This window comes from Rhineura floridana, chromosome 14 (assembly GCF_030035675.1).
Source record: "Rhineura floridana isolate rRhiFlo1 chromosome 14, rRhiFlo1.hap2, whole genome shotgun sequence".
Classification (NCBI taxonomy): domain Eukaryota; kingdom Metazoa; phylum Chordata; class Lepidosauria; order Squamata; family Rhineuridae; genus Rhineura; species Rhineura floridana.
The window spans coordinates 38,039,958-38,055,312 of record NC_084493.1 but is presented as its reverse complement, the minus strand read 5'-3'; positions in this window follow the sequence as shown (position 1 = coordinate 38,055,312).

Here is a 15,355-nt window from a genome sequence, read left to right as displayed (position 1 = left end):
AATTTCAGAATCATGCCACTTTAAGTTGTTTTGCAACAGTTTATACTTGTTTTATGGTAATTGGATTTTAAAGGGATTTATTTCTTATTGTGAGCTGCCTTGGTTTTCCAGTCCACAACCTTACATCACAGGGTTGTTGGAAAGACTCCACATACACACACACACACTAGAGATGTAAAAATACATGTGTGTGTCATGTGCCTTAAAGTCAATTATGACTTATGGTGACCCTATGAATCAGTGACCCCCAATAGCATCTGTTGTATAATAGTTTATCGTCAAAACCAGTTGGTCATTTCAGAATACTGTTTTTAAAAAATAAAATTCGTATTAGTTTCATACATAATAAAAGCAGTGATACCTAAGTGAGCCCTGCCTAACTGCTTTAAAAATAGGATTAGAGGGGAAGAGAAAGATTTATAACACAGATACAATCCTTTGATATGGTCACTAAAAAGTCCCATTAATTTACAGCACAATCCTAACTATGTCTACTCAGAAGTAAGTCCTATTGAATTCAATGGGGTTTACTCCCAGTATGTGAGATTAGCACTGCAGTTTTGCTCCCAGAAAAGTGAGTACTGGATTAAAGCTTCATACTGGGAAGGTTTTCAAAACATTGCCCTCTTCAACAGCCCAGGAAAATTTAAACTTGTTTGACTCATGCACACAAGAGAGAAAAAGACTGAAAGCCATATACTTACTCAATTTATGAGTTTTTCGTATAAGCAGGAAAAGACAACTGTTTTCTGGCCTTGCAATGGAATCTATAGCTACTGCCTGGACGTCAACAAATCCCTTGTCAATCGCAACCCTGACTTCACTTATTGGCTACAAACCTGAAAGGGTTAGAGCAGCCAGCTATGAGCTCATTTAACAGAAGCTGTGGGGGGGGGCTGCCATTTTGGTGTATATCTTGTGAACCAGACCACCTAGAAACTTAATTTTTAAAAAAATGAAAGCTGAGAGTTCAGAGATGAAGGTGCCTTACCTGGAGACCCGGAGAGGACCCCCAAAAACCAGAGTCTCCGGGCAAAAACCTGATACCTGGCAAACTTACTCAGGTGGCCTCAGCAGCTAGGAGTGTCTTTTTCCAGCTCTGGCTGATTAGCCAGCTCTGGCTCTTTGTGGACAGAGGGGACTTGGCCACAGTACTCTATGCTCTGGTAATTTCCAGATTAGATTGCTGCAATGAGTTATATATGGGGTTGCCCTTGAAGGGGACTTGGGAACTTCAACTGGTCCAAATGCAGCGGCCACGTTACTGACTGAACTCATATAACCCCTGTTCTAAAACAGCTGCATTGATTGCAGTTTGTTTCTGAGCCCAGTTCAAGGTACTCATGTTATTGCTTAAATCCCAAATATCTCCTTCCCTACAGACCCTCTCAGTGTTAAGATTGGCAGAGAGGGTCTTCTTGGTGGTTCAGCCATCCCCAATAGTCTGGGGGTGGATGGCCCAGGAGAGAGCTTTCTCTGTGGCAGTCCCGAAGTTGGGTGATTACCTCCGTACAGAGGTAATCTGGTACCTTCACTATATGGATTTTGTCGAATGCTGAAGACACACCTCTTTACCCTGGACTTCAGCTCCTGAGATGTATGTTTTCAGAACCCACCCTGTTCTTGTGATTGAAAGGTGTTTTAATTCATTTTAATATTATATTTTAGATTTTGTCATCCTCCCTGGGACCTATTGATGAAGGGTGAGCTATCATCATCATCATCATCAATAATGATGATGATGATAATAATAAATGCAACCCATGCAATTTAAATCATGTAGCCTAATTAAGCACTGATGGGTGAGGTTCATGTCAACAACCTGCAGACCTGTGGTTCTACTAGCAGAGACTTATTACCCACATTATTTTTTGAAAAAGGCATTTGTTGGAAAGACTATATTTTACAGGGTTGGGTTTTTTTTTAAGTGTACACTTGAGTGAAAAAACCTTAAATGAAGCTGGCCTTTCTGTGCTTTTAAGCATTAACAGGATTACTATCAAATGGCAATGAACTCAGATGGCTTTATTGGGAGAACAGACCAATTAATGGAATATACGCATAACAATGCTGATCTTGCCATGATGACTTATTGGGACCCCATGGTCAGGGACAGTCTACCTCTAAATAACTGAATGCTGGGGGCAAATAATACTTGTAAGTTTCCCCAAAGGCTTCTGGATGGCTGCTGGACTTGGATGACATTTTCCCTAATATAATGCTTTTTTGTATGTTATTTTATATTGTTATTTTCACTAATGTATGCATTTTTATACACACTTTCCCATATCAGAAAAGTCCCCAACTTTTGTGATATTCTCCAACCATAAAATGGTAAAAAAATACATATGCTATGGGACAGTTGCATTGTCACAGGAGGACCGTGATGATTGGGTTTCTAACGGATTTGAGATAGCAAAATGAAAGCCATTGCAGCATATTGCCAAATGGAAAACAATATAATTAAACAAAAGAAGCCCGATATCCAAGTGATACACAAGTGTGGGCATCAGGTTCAAGGTACTTCTGTACATACAGAAGGAAATGATATAGCTGACTCCTTGGCACAACAAGGAAGTTATACTGTAAATACTATAAAAATAAAACCAAGCCTGGATAGTGAGCTTGATCAGTGTCTAAATGAAACCAGGCCCAACCCACCTGGGTATCCTGTAAAATACAAATATGAACTTAGAGATGCGAAGTGCTATATCCATAGGGATGATGGTGAAAAAGAAATACCACCAGTGTCTGAAAGACTGAAATTGGTTGCATTAGCCCATTCATACATTGGACATATACATGGGGGAAGAACAGCTACTCTGATACACTTACAAAAGAAATATTGGTGGCCTAATATGATTCAAACAGTGAAAAAGGTACTCCAGGCATGTGACCCATGTCTCGAGGTAAATCCCAGAACACGTGCCCCGGTTCCCACTGGGACTTCTGGCATCCCAGATCAACCATTTGAAAAAATCCTTATGGATTATATTGGACCCGTCTCCCCTTCCCATGGATAATTGCATATTCTGGTATGTGTAGATCACTGTGCCGGTTTCACTTGGCTATTCCCCACAAGGGCTCAAACCAGTGATGCCACTATTAAGGCCCTCACTGCATTATTGGCAACTGCAATACCAAAAATACTGCACTCTGATCAAGGGGCAGCATTTACGTCCCAAGCTTTGGCCCTATGGGCTAAGGACAAAGGGATAAGATTGGAATTCAGTGCTCCTTTTCACCCCCAAAGTTGTGGGAAAGTGGACAGGAATAACACTAGTGTAAAACGGACTTTAACAAAGTTGTTACACGGAAGGCCTAAAAAGTGGTTTAGCCTGGTTTCCCTGATGCAGTTTGGTTTAAACAACATACCAGATTCTGTTACAGGAAAAATGCCATACTTTTTACTATTTGGTCTTGAGGCCAATACTCCATTACTGACAGATTCTACTGATGATTTAACTAGAGAAGAACAGCTATCCCTATTCATGGAAGCTCTGTCACAGCCATCCTCTACATCTCAGCCTTCTGCTCGCTCTTGGATACCAAAAGTTGGCCTTCTCATCCAGGAAAGGGTAGTAAGAGCTAATCCCACCTTACGACCCAAGTGGAAGAAACCAACACAGGTAATACAAGTATTAGATCAACGGACCGTGGTTATATTGGACAACAAAGGCCAAGAAAGAAAAGTATCAGTTGATAATTTTCACAGCCTATCAAAATGGCAAAGAACATCCAAGAATGGATCATATGGCACAACCAACAGAAATTAAAAGATCTAAGCCAAATATATCCTGAAATGCCTTTGACAGTGCCAATAGATCCTGAGGATCTTAAAATAATTCCTTGGCCAACCAGATTTAGAGACTGGTTATATTTAGCATGTGCTGCAAGCACTAGAATATTGCTATGGGTAATTTTTATAATGATGATTTTTGTGATAATTCTGGGACTAACCTTAACCACTGTTTTCCGTCTCCAATGGAAGAATGCTATTCAATATCCAGGTCCATTAATAACCTGGGATCAAACTTCTTTACACCCTGATGGACTCCTTCATTCCCTGTAGTATAGGTCTGGAAGAGAACAACGCTCCAAGAGAGCTATACATCATGAAGTCCAGCCTATTGAGGTCCGGGTTACAGGATTAGATCAGGGGATACACTGGGAACCATATCCGAAGCCTAAAGTGGCCAAGGAGAGGGTTTAGGAGTCTCTCAGATCATGGTCCTGGATTCTGGACAAATTGCAACAGTAATGGGGATTACTACCAAGGAAGGACTACAGCTCCTAACAGATTATGTGAATGAAGAGATGAAGCAGTTGCCTTTAGATAAACCTACCACTCAGGAAGAATACTGAGAGAAGAAGTGTTATCAGGAATTTGCACGTTGTTATTGGATTGATTATAAGGAGAAAAGAGAATGGCCAACTAATGAGATAATATCAGATCAATGTCCTCTTGAAGGAACATTTGATAAAGAAATAACCTACCCCATATGGGCAAATATGGACTATTTTATTGAAACTCCATATACCCTTGAAAAACCATGGGATCCAGCAGATACAGAATATGCAAGACTGGAAGGATACAGATTGCCTGGAGGAAAACAAAAATCAGAAAAGGCAATATTCTGTTCAGACAAATTATATGGAGAATGGTGGGCTCCATATAGAACCTCCTCACAACAAAGATATAAGCAATTTCAGGGAAAAAATCAAGAGGCAACACAAGATATCCAAACTGGACAACTCAAGAAAAAAGCATTACCAAAGGGATGGCATGATGAAGGAAAAACAAGTATCTTTACTGACTTAGGACCTGAAGATAATTGTAAACAACCTGAGTTAGTTTATTTTACTAATGGAACATATTTTATGCATTCCCTATATGAAGGGGATTGTGACCTATGGAGAGAGAATATTACTAGTATAACAGGTTGTGAAGGAAATATTAAAAAAGAAGAAAAACCTTCACATCCATACGCTTGTAATTTTTGGAAAGAAAATCAAAATAGAACAGGCAAAGATTATAGCCAAACCATGAACTATAGTTATTTATTGTATCCTAAATATTCTGGAGAAAGAATGAGAGAGCATCAAAAGTTCGGATATTTAAGATTTAAAGAGATGTTTCCAGGGCCTAAATGTATTGAAGAAAAACGGGTCAGGAACAAGAATTATATAATTTATAGTATATATGTGCAGTGTGTTAATTTAAGTAAAAATTATCCTATACATCAGGTGATAAAAGGGTTAAAAATGAAATGATAAATAGGAGTATTGATTATCGACCATGTAATATTAGTAACTGTATAGAGCAATATGTAGGTGAACTTCCCAATGCCAGAGCTATAGGGAAATATGAAGGAAATTTACCAAACATTGAAATCCCTGAGGAAGCTCCGGAACAAGAAGGATGTGAACAACGATGGAAAAGGCGAGATCTTAACAATATTGGAAAACTTCAAACAACAGGACTTATGTTAGCATCATCCATCTCCATGGTGGCAAAAATCTCAGACCTTAATGATCAAGAATTAGCAAAAGGGATTCATCTATTAAAGGACCATCTAGTGACATTTTGGAAGCAAGTATACATGATATAAATGCTCTACAGGAAGAACTTGTATTCTCAGGCATACATAGCCACCTGCAGAATCTAAGACTGCTTACCACACAAAACAGGATTGATTGGAGCTTAATGAATTCAACTTGGATACAAAATGAATTACAATTAAGTGAACAAATGATGCAAATCATTAGAACAGCACTTGTTACAGTTTACAATGTAGAACACCGATATAATTCAGGTCTAAAATCTATTTGGGAGCGATCCTTATATTATGACATTATCATACCCAAGAAGGTATACCTGACCAATTGGGAAGTTATGGATTTTGGGCACTTAGCCTTGACAGGTGAGATATTGTCATGAGTTTGGTTAAAAACACCCATATACTATAATAAATCAAGAATGTGACCAACTAAATTATCTTGAAATAATAGATTGCCATGAAATGGATTATCAAATTTGTGAAAAGTCATACAGCATGAACCCTGTGGGAATGGAACAGGAAGTAATTGTCCAGTCATGGCTAGAGTGGTCTCCAGACCATATTTACAAATAACATCCTTAGAAAATGGGAGTTATATTGTTATGACAGATCTAGCTGATTGTAACATACCCATGCGTCAACCCTCTATCATAACAGTAAATCAGACCATCAGATGTTATGGAAAACTTTTTAACAAGCCACTACCTAGGCAACAAATTGTGGTTTTGAGCTTTCAAAATACCAAGAATTCAGCTCAGGCTTCCTCACCTGACTGGTATATTGGCTAATCTCAAAGGGTATGAAATACAAATCACCTCATCTTGGGACAGTATAAAAGATCTGATAGAAAGGACACAGGCAGAGCTACTCCGGCTTGACCTCCACGAAGGAGACTTGCCCCAGTGGCTTAATCAACTTGGACAGCTCTCCCAATTCCAATGGGATTCCAGGAATGCTATCAGTACTTGATCCAAAGTGGTATGCTGAGTTCCCCTCGTTGGCTGAAGACTTCAGCTTCCTCAGCGACAACAACTCTGCTCCATCCACTCCTTGGGAAGGTGATGTTCAATGTGAAGAATGGCTACAGCAGCGTCTGGATATGTTCTGGCAATAAGTATTATGAAGGAGGATGTGCTGGCAATTGTTATTGGGGAAAGTGGGAAGGAAATGTGATTGAAAATCCTGGGTTGCCTGTGACTAAATGGTTCCAAGTAAGATATTATGCACCTTTAATGAATGATTTACAGATGCTCTGTAAACTAAACCTCAGAGATTTTGAAGGAACTGTTGATTATTTCCATGATGATGAAAAAGCGAGAGCCCTTAAAGATGCCTTTAATAATACCAGACTAAAAAAATATAATTTCAGACTCTCAGGAATTGAATCCAGTAATGCCTGCGAGGGATCACTGTGCTAATGTGTGGATGCACCCCTGTGGACCTTGCCATGGTGATTCAGATGTAAGCTTTAGAGGAATAATTCTCAGCAATGCAGAAGCTGAAACATTTAAGAAACAGGGACGCCCCTTATGTTCTTGTGGAGATCCTGCATGCATGAAAACAAAAACTAAATATGAAACTGAAATAATTGCTACAGAATCGAAAGATGACAGTGAGAATGATGAGATTCAAGAAACTGAACCGCAACCCAGTACAAGTTTCAGCCAGGAGAGGTTGTCAGGGAGAGTGGTAAAAATATGTCTGAAACTTGTCCTGCTTTAATAAATAAGCCACTAAAAAGATCAGAGATGCAGGCATGGGTTAATCAGACCCCCCCCCCCAGGAACTATTGTGATTCTCCCCAATACAAATCCCAGATTTGGCATATCTCGAAGATATGTAGCAGGAGCATATCTGACCTCAGGCATGATCTTTAATCGAGCCAGACTATCTTCTCCTCCCCCCGCCCGAAGGGTTGGTGTGTTAAGAACTATAAAGAACAGCTTCAGTAACTCCGGACATAACAGGAAATAATGCCGTCCGGCTTGAGGAAGCAACTCTTTGGTAAAGGCAGGAAACAGCTGGTGTTTAGTATGAGGCTAGCTTCGTGCAAAAACCACAAGATGAACTTTGTATGGCAGCAATCACTTGACCGCACTCTAAGAAGTAGAACTTTTTTAAATTTAGTGGTTTGATGGCTACTAGCTGGAAAAACCAATGTCTTATTATTATTTTATATAGGAAAGCTGTTAGACCTATGTAGTAACAAGTTATTATGTTCAGGTGGATTTTAGACAGGAGAAAAGGGTATATAAGGAGCTTTGCCCCTCGTGGCTAATAAAAGCTAGCAGGAATGGAACAGCCGGCTCGGCCAAGGAGGTGATCTTTACGAGAGGGAGTGGTCCCACTCTGCCTACAGCAGGCGGTGGTGAGACCGCTCCTAAAAAAACCCTCCTTGGACCCCGACAATCTTGACAACTATAGACCGGTAGCAAATGTTCCTTTTCTGGGCAAGGTCCTAGAGCGTGTGGTCGCTCGCCAGCTCCAGGCTCTTTTGGATGAAACTGATTATCTGGATCCATTTCAATTGGGCTTTCGGCCGGGGTTTGGTACAGAAACGGCCTTGGTCGCCCTGTATGATGACCTCTGTCGGGAGGACAGAGGGAGTGTAACTCTGTTGGTTCTCCTTGATCTCTCAGCGGCTTTTGATACCATCGACCATGGTATCCTTCTGGGGCGACTTGCGGATTTAGGAGTTGGAGGCACTGCTTGGCAGTGGCTGTGCTCCTACCCCGAGAACCGTCTCCAGAAGGTGGTGCTTTACTCGAGGCCCTGGGTACTCCAATATGGGGTCCCACAGGGTTCAGTTCTATCCCCCATGCTCTTTAATATCTATATGAAGCCGCTGGGTGAGGTCATTAGGAGATTTGGAGTGCGTTTTCAGCAATATGCTGATGATACGCAACTCTATTTCTCCTTTTCATCTTCTTCAGGTGAGGCTGTTGATGCACTAAACCGCTGCCTGGTCGCGATAATGGTCTGGATGAGAGCTAATAAACTGAGACTCAATCCTGACAAGACTGAGATGCTGTTGGTGGGGGGGCCCTCTGCCCAGATGGTTGATGTCTGACCTACCCTAGATGGGGTTACACTCCCCCTAAAGGGGCAGGTCCGTAGTTTGGGGGTCTTATTAGATCCGCTCCTGTCTCTGGAGGCTCAGGTAGCCTCGGTGGCACGGAATGCGTTCTACCAGCTTCGGCTGGTAGCCCAACTACGACCCTATCTGGACAGGGAGAACCTTGCCTCAGTTATCCATGCTCTGGTAACCTCTAGATTGGATTACTGTAATGCACTCTACGTAGGGTTACCTTTGAAGACGGTTCGGAAACTTCAGCTGGTGCAGAATGCTGCGGCCAGAGTTCTCACTCGGACTAAAAGATCTGATCATATAACACCTGTCCTGGCCCAACTGCACTGGCTACCAATACGTTTCCAGGCCAGATTCAAAGTGTTGGTTCTTACCTATAAAGCCCTTAACGGCACCGGACCGCAATACCTGATGGAACGCATCTCCCACTATGAACCTACCCGTTCGCTGCGCTCGACGTCGAAGGCCCTTCTCCGGGTTCCAACTCACAAGGAGGCCCGGAGAGCAATAACGAGATCTAGGGCTTTCTCGGTGGTGGCCCCCGAATTATGGAATGCCCTCCCTGACGAGATACGCCTGGCGCCTTCTTTGATATCTTTTCGGCGCCAGGTAAAGACCTACCTCTTTGCCCAGGCATTTTAATGTTAGTTTTTAATTTTAATGTTATAGTTAATTAATTGTAACTTCTATTAATTTTGTCTTAATCTGTTTTTAATGTGTTTTTATACTTATATGTTGTAATCCACATTCACTGGTTTTAAATGTGGTTTTATCCTGTTGTACACCGCCCTGAGAGCCTGTTGCTAAAGGGCGGTTTAAAAGTGCAATAAATAAATAAATAAATAAATAAATAAATAAATTTTTTAGATTGTAAGGGGGCTCGATCTCTAACTTGGCTGTGAGTTTGAGACCCAGGCTTGGTAAAGTATACTTTTATATTGTAGGCCCTGACCAATGCTCTTTTAATCATTCTTAGGGAAAGTATTTTCTGTATTAGGGATAGATAAATAAAATGGAGTTGTATTATTCATGGTTGTTCTTGCTGGCTCTTCTTCAAAATAAGTTGTCTGTCCTATAATACTAAGAAGGTATTGGAGGCTCTTTTACTCACAAAGGGAACCCTTGTTCTTAGGAACAGTAACGCAATTTGGGGTACAAGTGCCTGAAGAAGAGGTTACCATGACAGCATATATTAGTGAAAATAACATACAAACATGCATTATATTAGGGGAAATTATTTAAAAATATGTATATAAGACAATGTTGGATACAAAAATGTATATAATAGGAGAAATGCACCCTAAAATCCTGATGTATTTTTGTGGGACTTTAAACAAAAATTGTTTTAAAGGATGTGGAAATGTGACAAATGAATTTAGGACTGGAAAAATGAGAAACCAAAATCAACAAATTCATCCATCTCTAACTCGGGGGCCAAGTTTGGGACACAAAAGACAAAGATTTTCTCCAGGGATTTCCAAGTGCTCAGATTTTATTTATACACCAGTTATACAATCTTAATGGGATCTTCCTAAACTAGAATACCGATCCAGACTTCCCCTGCTTGTTTTCTAGGATTATGTCAGCATCGGCTAATTTCACTGTGATTTGTTTACATGCATACTGCTAGTAAAGGATTGCTATTCCTACTACACCTGTTCATTAGTATCCACTAAATGCACTTTTCTGATTTTGTACATTCCCACCAATTTTGCAAATCCTTTTGAGGGGAAAGGATATTTTAAAGTTTAATCACCTTATTTCACCCAGCTGAATTTTACATCTGTAACAGTTTAATTAAACAATTTAGTAGTTTAGAAAAGGGGTGGACAAGTGGTTGTGCACAAATTTGATGCAACTTAAGAAGTTAAACACAAAAGTCAAAGCAACAACCCAGCTGCTAATGCAAGGGTGGCAATCCTAAGGCCCGCCAGATTTTGCTGGACTCCAACTCCCATTCAGCCCCAGCCAGCCTGGCCAGTGGTCAAGGCTGATGGGAGTCACAGTCCAACAACATCTAGAGGGCTACAGTTTAGCCAGCTTCATACTAAAGACATAGGGCAGGGTGCAGTGTACACAGAAGGCTTTCAAAGCATGTTGTGCAGGACCCCAAGGACTAATGTGCTAGGGCTGAAAAGCTAGAATTGGAATATGAATATGGAATCTTCTCTAATTTCTATATACATTGGTGATGACCACAAATAAATTACTTTGGACTCAGTTATGAGTAAAAATGTGCAGGGTGGTGCTGTGGGAAATCAAGGCAAACATTACAAATTATAATAAAAGGATCCCAAAGATGGCAACATAAACCCGGACTGGGGGCAGCCTTACCATAATGAAAGGTGGGGCAAGTTCATCAGGCCGTGCTGTCAGTTGCTATCAAGCAAAGTGATGCAAGAGACAGACTGGTGTGATCCACACAAAGCACCATCCACTAAACATCATACAATGAAAGCAAGTTATTTTCCTGAAAGAATCCTGGGAACTGTCATTTGCTCCTCACAGACCTGCTCTCCCTAGCATGCTTTACAGCTACAGTTCCAGGATTCATTGGGGAAAATAATGGTCTTTCAGTATTTATTTATTTATTTATTTAAGCTTATATACCGCCCGACTAGCAACAGCTCTCTGGCGGTGAACATTAAAAATACAATAAAAATAACACAAAACTGTACACAAAACTGTACAGTCTAAAATCAAAATATAATAATTTAGAATTAACAGGAATTAAAATGCCTCAGAGAAGAGAAAGGTTTTAACCTGGCGCCGAAAAGATGATAGTGTCGGCGCCAGGCGCACCTCCTCGGGGAGACCATTCCATAGTTCGGGGGCCACCACTGAGAAGGCCCTAGATCTTGTCACCACTCTCCGGGCTTCCCTATGAGTCGGAACCCGGAGGAGGGCCTTCGTAGTAGACCGTAGTGTACGGGCCGGTTCATATCGGGAGAGGCGTTCCGACAGATATCGTGGTCCCGCGCCGTATAAGGCTTTATAGGTAAGTACCAACACTTTGAATCTGGCCCGGAAGCATATTGGAAGCCAGTGCAAACGGGCTAGCACAGGTGTTATATGCTCAGACCGCTGGTGTGTATGAGCATTCCTCAGAGGACTGTGCCCCGTGTTAATCCGCACATTCAGAGGAAGATCTTCAAACTATCCTAAATGTCTTTGCAGGAGCATATGAAAAGCTTGGCCTCTCACTCAACATCAAAAAACCAAAGTGCTTCATCAGCAAGTGCAAACCAGTCCCTCTGTAGCACCATCAATCCAGCTTAATGGTGCGACGCTGGAGAATGTCGATCACTTTTCTTATCTTGGCAGCCATCTCTCTGTAAAAGCTGACATCCACACTGAAATTCAGCATCGTCTGAGCTCTGCGAGTGCCGCATTTTCCCGAATGAAGCGTAAAGTGTTTGAGGTTTGGGATATCCGCAGGGAGACCAAAATGCTTATTTACAAAGCCATTGTACTACCGACCTTACTGTACGCCTGTGAAACATGGACCATCTATAAACGCCACTCCCAACTTCTTGAAAGACTTTGAAGAAGCACGAGTACAGGGTGAACGGGACAAACGAGCTAAGCGGAAGGCATGTCAAGCAACTCCCCATCGCGACTGTCTTTCATCTGGAAACCTATGTCCTCACTGTAGGAGGCTGTGTGGATCCAGAATTGGCCTCCATAGTCACTTACGGACCCGCTGTTAAAGACCTTATCTTGGAAGACAATCTTACTCGGCCACGAGTGATTGCCAATGAATGAATGAATGAATGAATGAATGGTGTGGGGGGAAGGATACTATCACCAACCATCTTGGCCAGCAGACTTATTTTCAGACAAAACTCAGACGAGATGGCTTTACAACATAAAGCTTTCCCAGACTGGAGTACACTGACAGCACATTGCAGAACTTTCTCTACAAATCTGATATTACTGAAAAATACAGAGGTGCTTTGTTGTCACCCACTCGCACTCGTCTCGCTCCTTCAGGCCTTTCAGTGGAAAACATGCATAACGTAAGAGATTCCAAAACGCTTTGCAGTAGCCAGCCAAATTTTCTCCATCATGGAGTGGGCTGAATTGCCATTGGAGGTGCTAGATATTAGTCTTCAGTGGCAGAACCACAAGCTCTCTCTCTCATTTCTGACTTCCAAGAGTGGAAAGAGAATATAGAACCTTCTCTAATTCTGATATACATTGGCGAGGACCACAAATAAAGGGAATTTTTATGTAGTGGCAGCTCAAAGGTTTCTTTGGGTCAAAACAAATCTAGTGTGTGTTTCTTTGGCAGAATGTGCAACATGTTTTTGCAACATGTTTTTATTAAAAATGTTAACCATCAAACCAGACAATCAACAATCAACCACAGATCAGTGTGCAGAGCAAGATATACAGAGCAATAAAGTGCAGCATTCCTTCAGAAAGATGAGTAACATTATTGAACTGTCTAAATTGGTTCACATGTACATAACCCCTCCACAAAGAGGCACGGGTTGAGATTTTATTCATAAAGCTAAGGAACAGAAATCAGTTCTTGTCAAATTGATCCTGCTTTGTTTCACCTTTAACAACTCTGTGATGCGGTGCGTGATGCTCAGACAAGGCTATATCCCATGTGCTATTCAACCCAACCCCAGCCCTCCCTGGGCTCCTCTGCTGATTTCCAGCACTTAGAGATCTCAGTCTGGGCTACCATCAACAACAAAGATATTAGTTCCTTATGCAAAGAGGATGGATTGGAGTCCGTTTTTATTGATAAGAGTGCAAGACCTGGATCTGGCATCAATTTTTGACAAGTATTGGTGTATATCTCTTTGATTACCCATTCTCCCAAAGTTGCTACTTTAGAGCACCTCCACCACATATGTAGAGAGCTCCCTTTGCAGCTGCACCCCCTCCAACATGTAGAGGAGATAGATTTATTAATCCAGGACAGTCTCTCAGGAGTCCAAAATTATAAGGTTATAAGGTTTGCTTCCTGGATTCTGTCAGAGGTAGTTTTAAGGGAGTGTTTGGACCAGAGCTTTCACAGGTAGTGTCATCTATCTGGATTCCTGGGACTCCCTCGCTCAAAGAGGCTCTGCATATCTCCCATTTTGTATGTCTTGGAAGCAGCCCCTTTTAATTGCTGATTGGGGAAGATGCGTAACGCCTCAAATATTGTTAGTGAGTGCAACCCACCTCCCCTTTCAGCTAGCCTGTTAGCAAACAAGTGCATTTGAAAGACCTGGATCCAGTTAAATTGGACACTGTTCAGCTTATCACTTAGTGCACTTTCTCTCCTGTTAACCTTCAAGGAGGACAGGGCAAAGCACAGACCATTCCAGTAGAAGTAGAAAGGTAGAAACAAAAAGATAACAGAGACTATGGATGGGAAGGACACTCCAGTGGTGGTGACCTGTAAGGTGTGTGCAATGTTTGTGTTCTTGCCTGAGAACAACATGGTGTACATGTGCAACCAGTGCAAGCTGTTGGAGCTGTTGGAAGAAAAAGTGAGAGGCTTGGAGTGGCAAGTGGCCACACTCAGGGGTATAAGAGAAGATGAAGACTTCTTAGACAGAACACAGGAACAACAACATCAAAGAGAAGTACAAGAGGTGTTGAGGAGAAGAAAAACAAAGTGGAAGAAACTCTGGAAAAGCTAGAAGACACTCTGCACCAGTGGAACTATGGAACCGCTTTCAGGCACTTGAGGATGAGACTGGAGGACAGCCTGCAGAGGAAGAATTACTGGAGACCCAGTGGGACAGTGAGCGAGAGGCTGAAGCTCAGTCAAGCTGAGGCAGTGAAACGACACCCTACAACAACAAGAAGAGAGGAAGAATAGCAGTGGGAGACTTCCTACTGCAGGGGATTGAAACTCAGGTATGCAAAAGGACAGATAAGAGATGTGACGGAAGGCTTGTCATCACTCATAAAACCCACTGACACATATCCCTTTCTTCTCATCCATGATACTGTCAAGTGGAGCTACAAAGAAATTATGCCAGACTTTGAAGCTCTAGGAAGAAAACTCAAGGGATTTGGGGCCCAGATAGTTTTGTCGTCCATCCTTCTGGTACTTAGGAGTGGAAAGGGAAAGAAAAATACTCCGGGTGAATGACTGGCTACGAAGGTGGTGCAAGAGATTTGGATTCTGGGACCATGGGCTACACTAATCATACAGTTGCAAAAAAAAACACAAAAAACCCTGAATGAACTGTAAATGCAAAATTCCCCTAAGAAGCTGAATCTTTGATTACAATATTGTAGAGCTGCTGTTGATGAGATGTCTGGATTATCTCTGGTTTCATTACTTCCTCAAAACTAATTTAGAAACGATTAATTTCTCATGGTTGGCAACTATATTGTATTGCTATTTCTATTAACAACATCCACAGTTTATTATCTTGTTCTCAGGTCCCACTGATATCGTCTATGGTTTTTCAGCCACTGTTGAACACCCCCAGGCTTCTGCCAGGAAGAATTGTCCTCCCCCACACCCCCACCCTGCCTTCCACAGCATCCAAGGATTGTGGCACCTACTTCCTTCACTGGGCCCATCCAGATGCAAGCCCCTCAGAATTCAACAGGATTTACTCTCAAGTGAGTATACACAGCAGGATTACAGCCTTACAGCACAATCCATATCTACACAAAAGTAAGTCCCATGGAGTTCATGGATGGTCTTTCATCTAGTCCCCCATAGGGGTGGGGAGCAGAG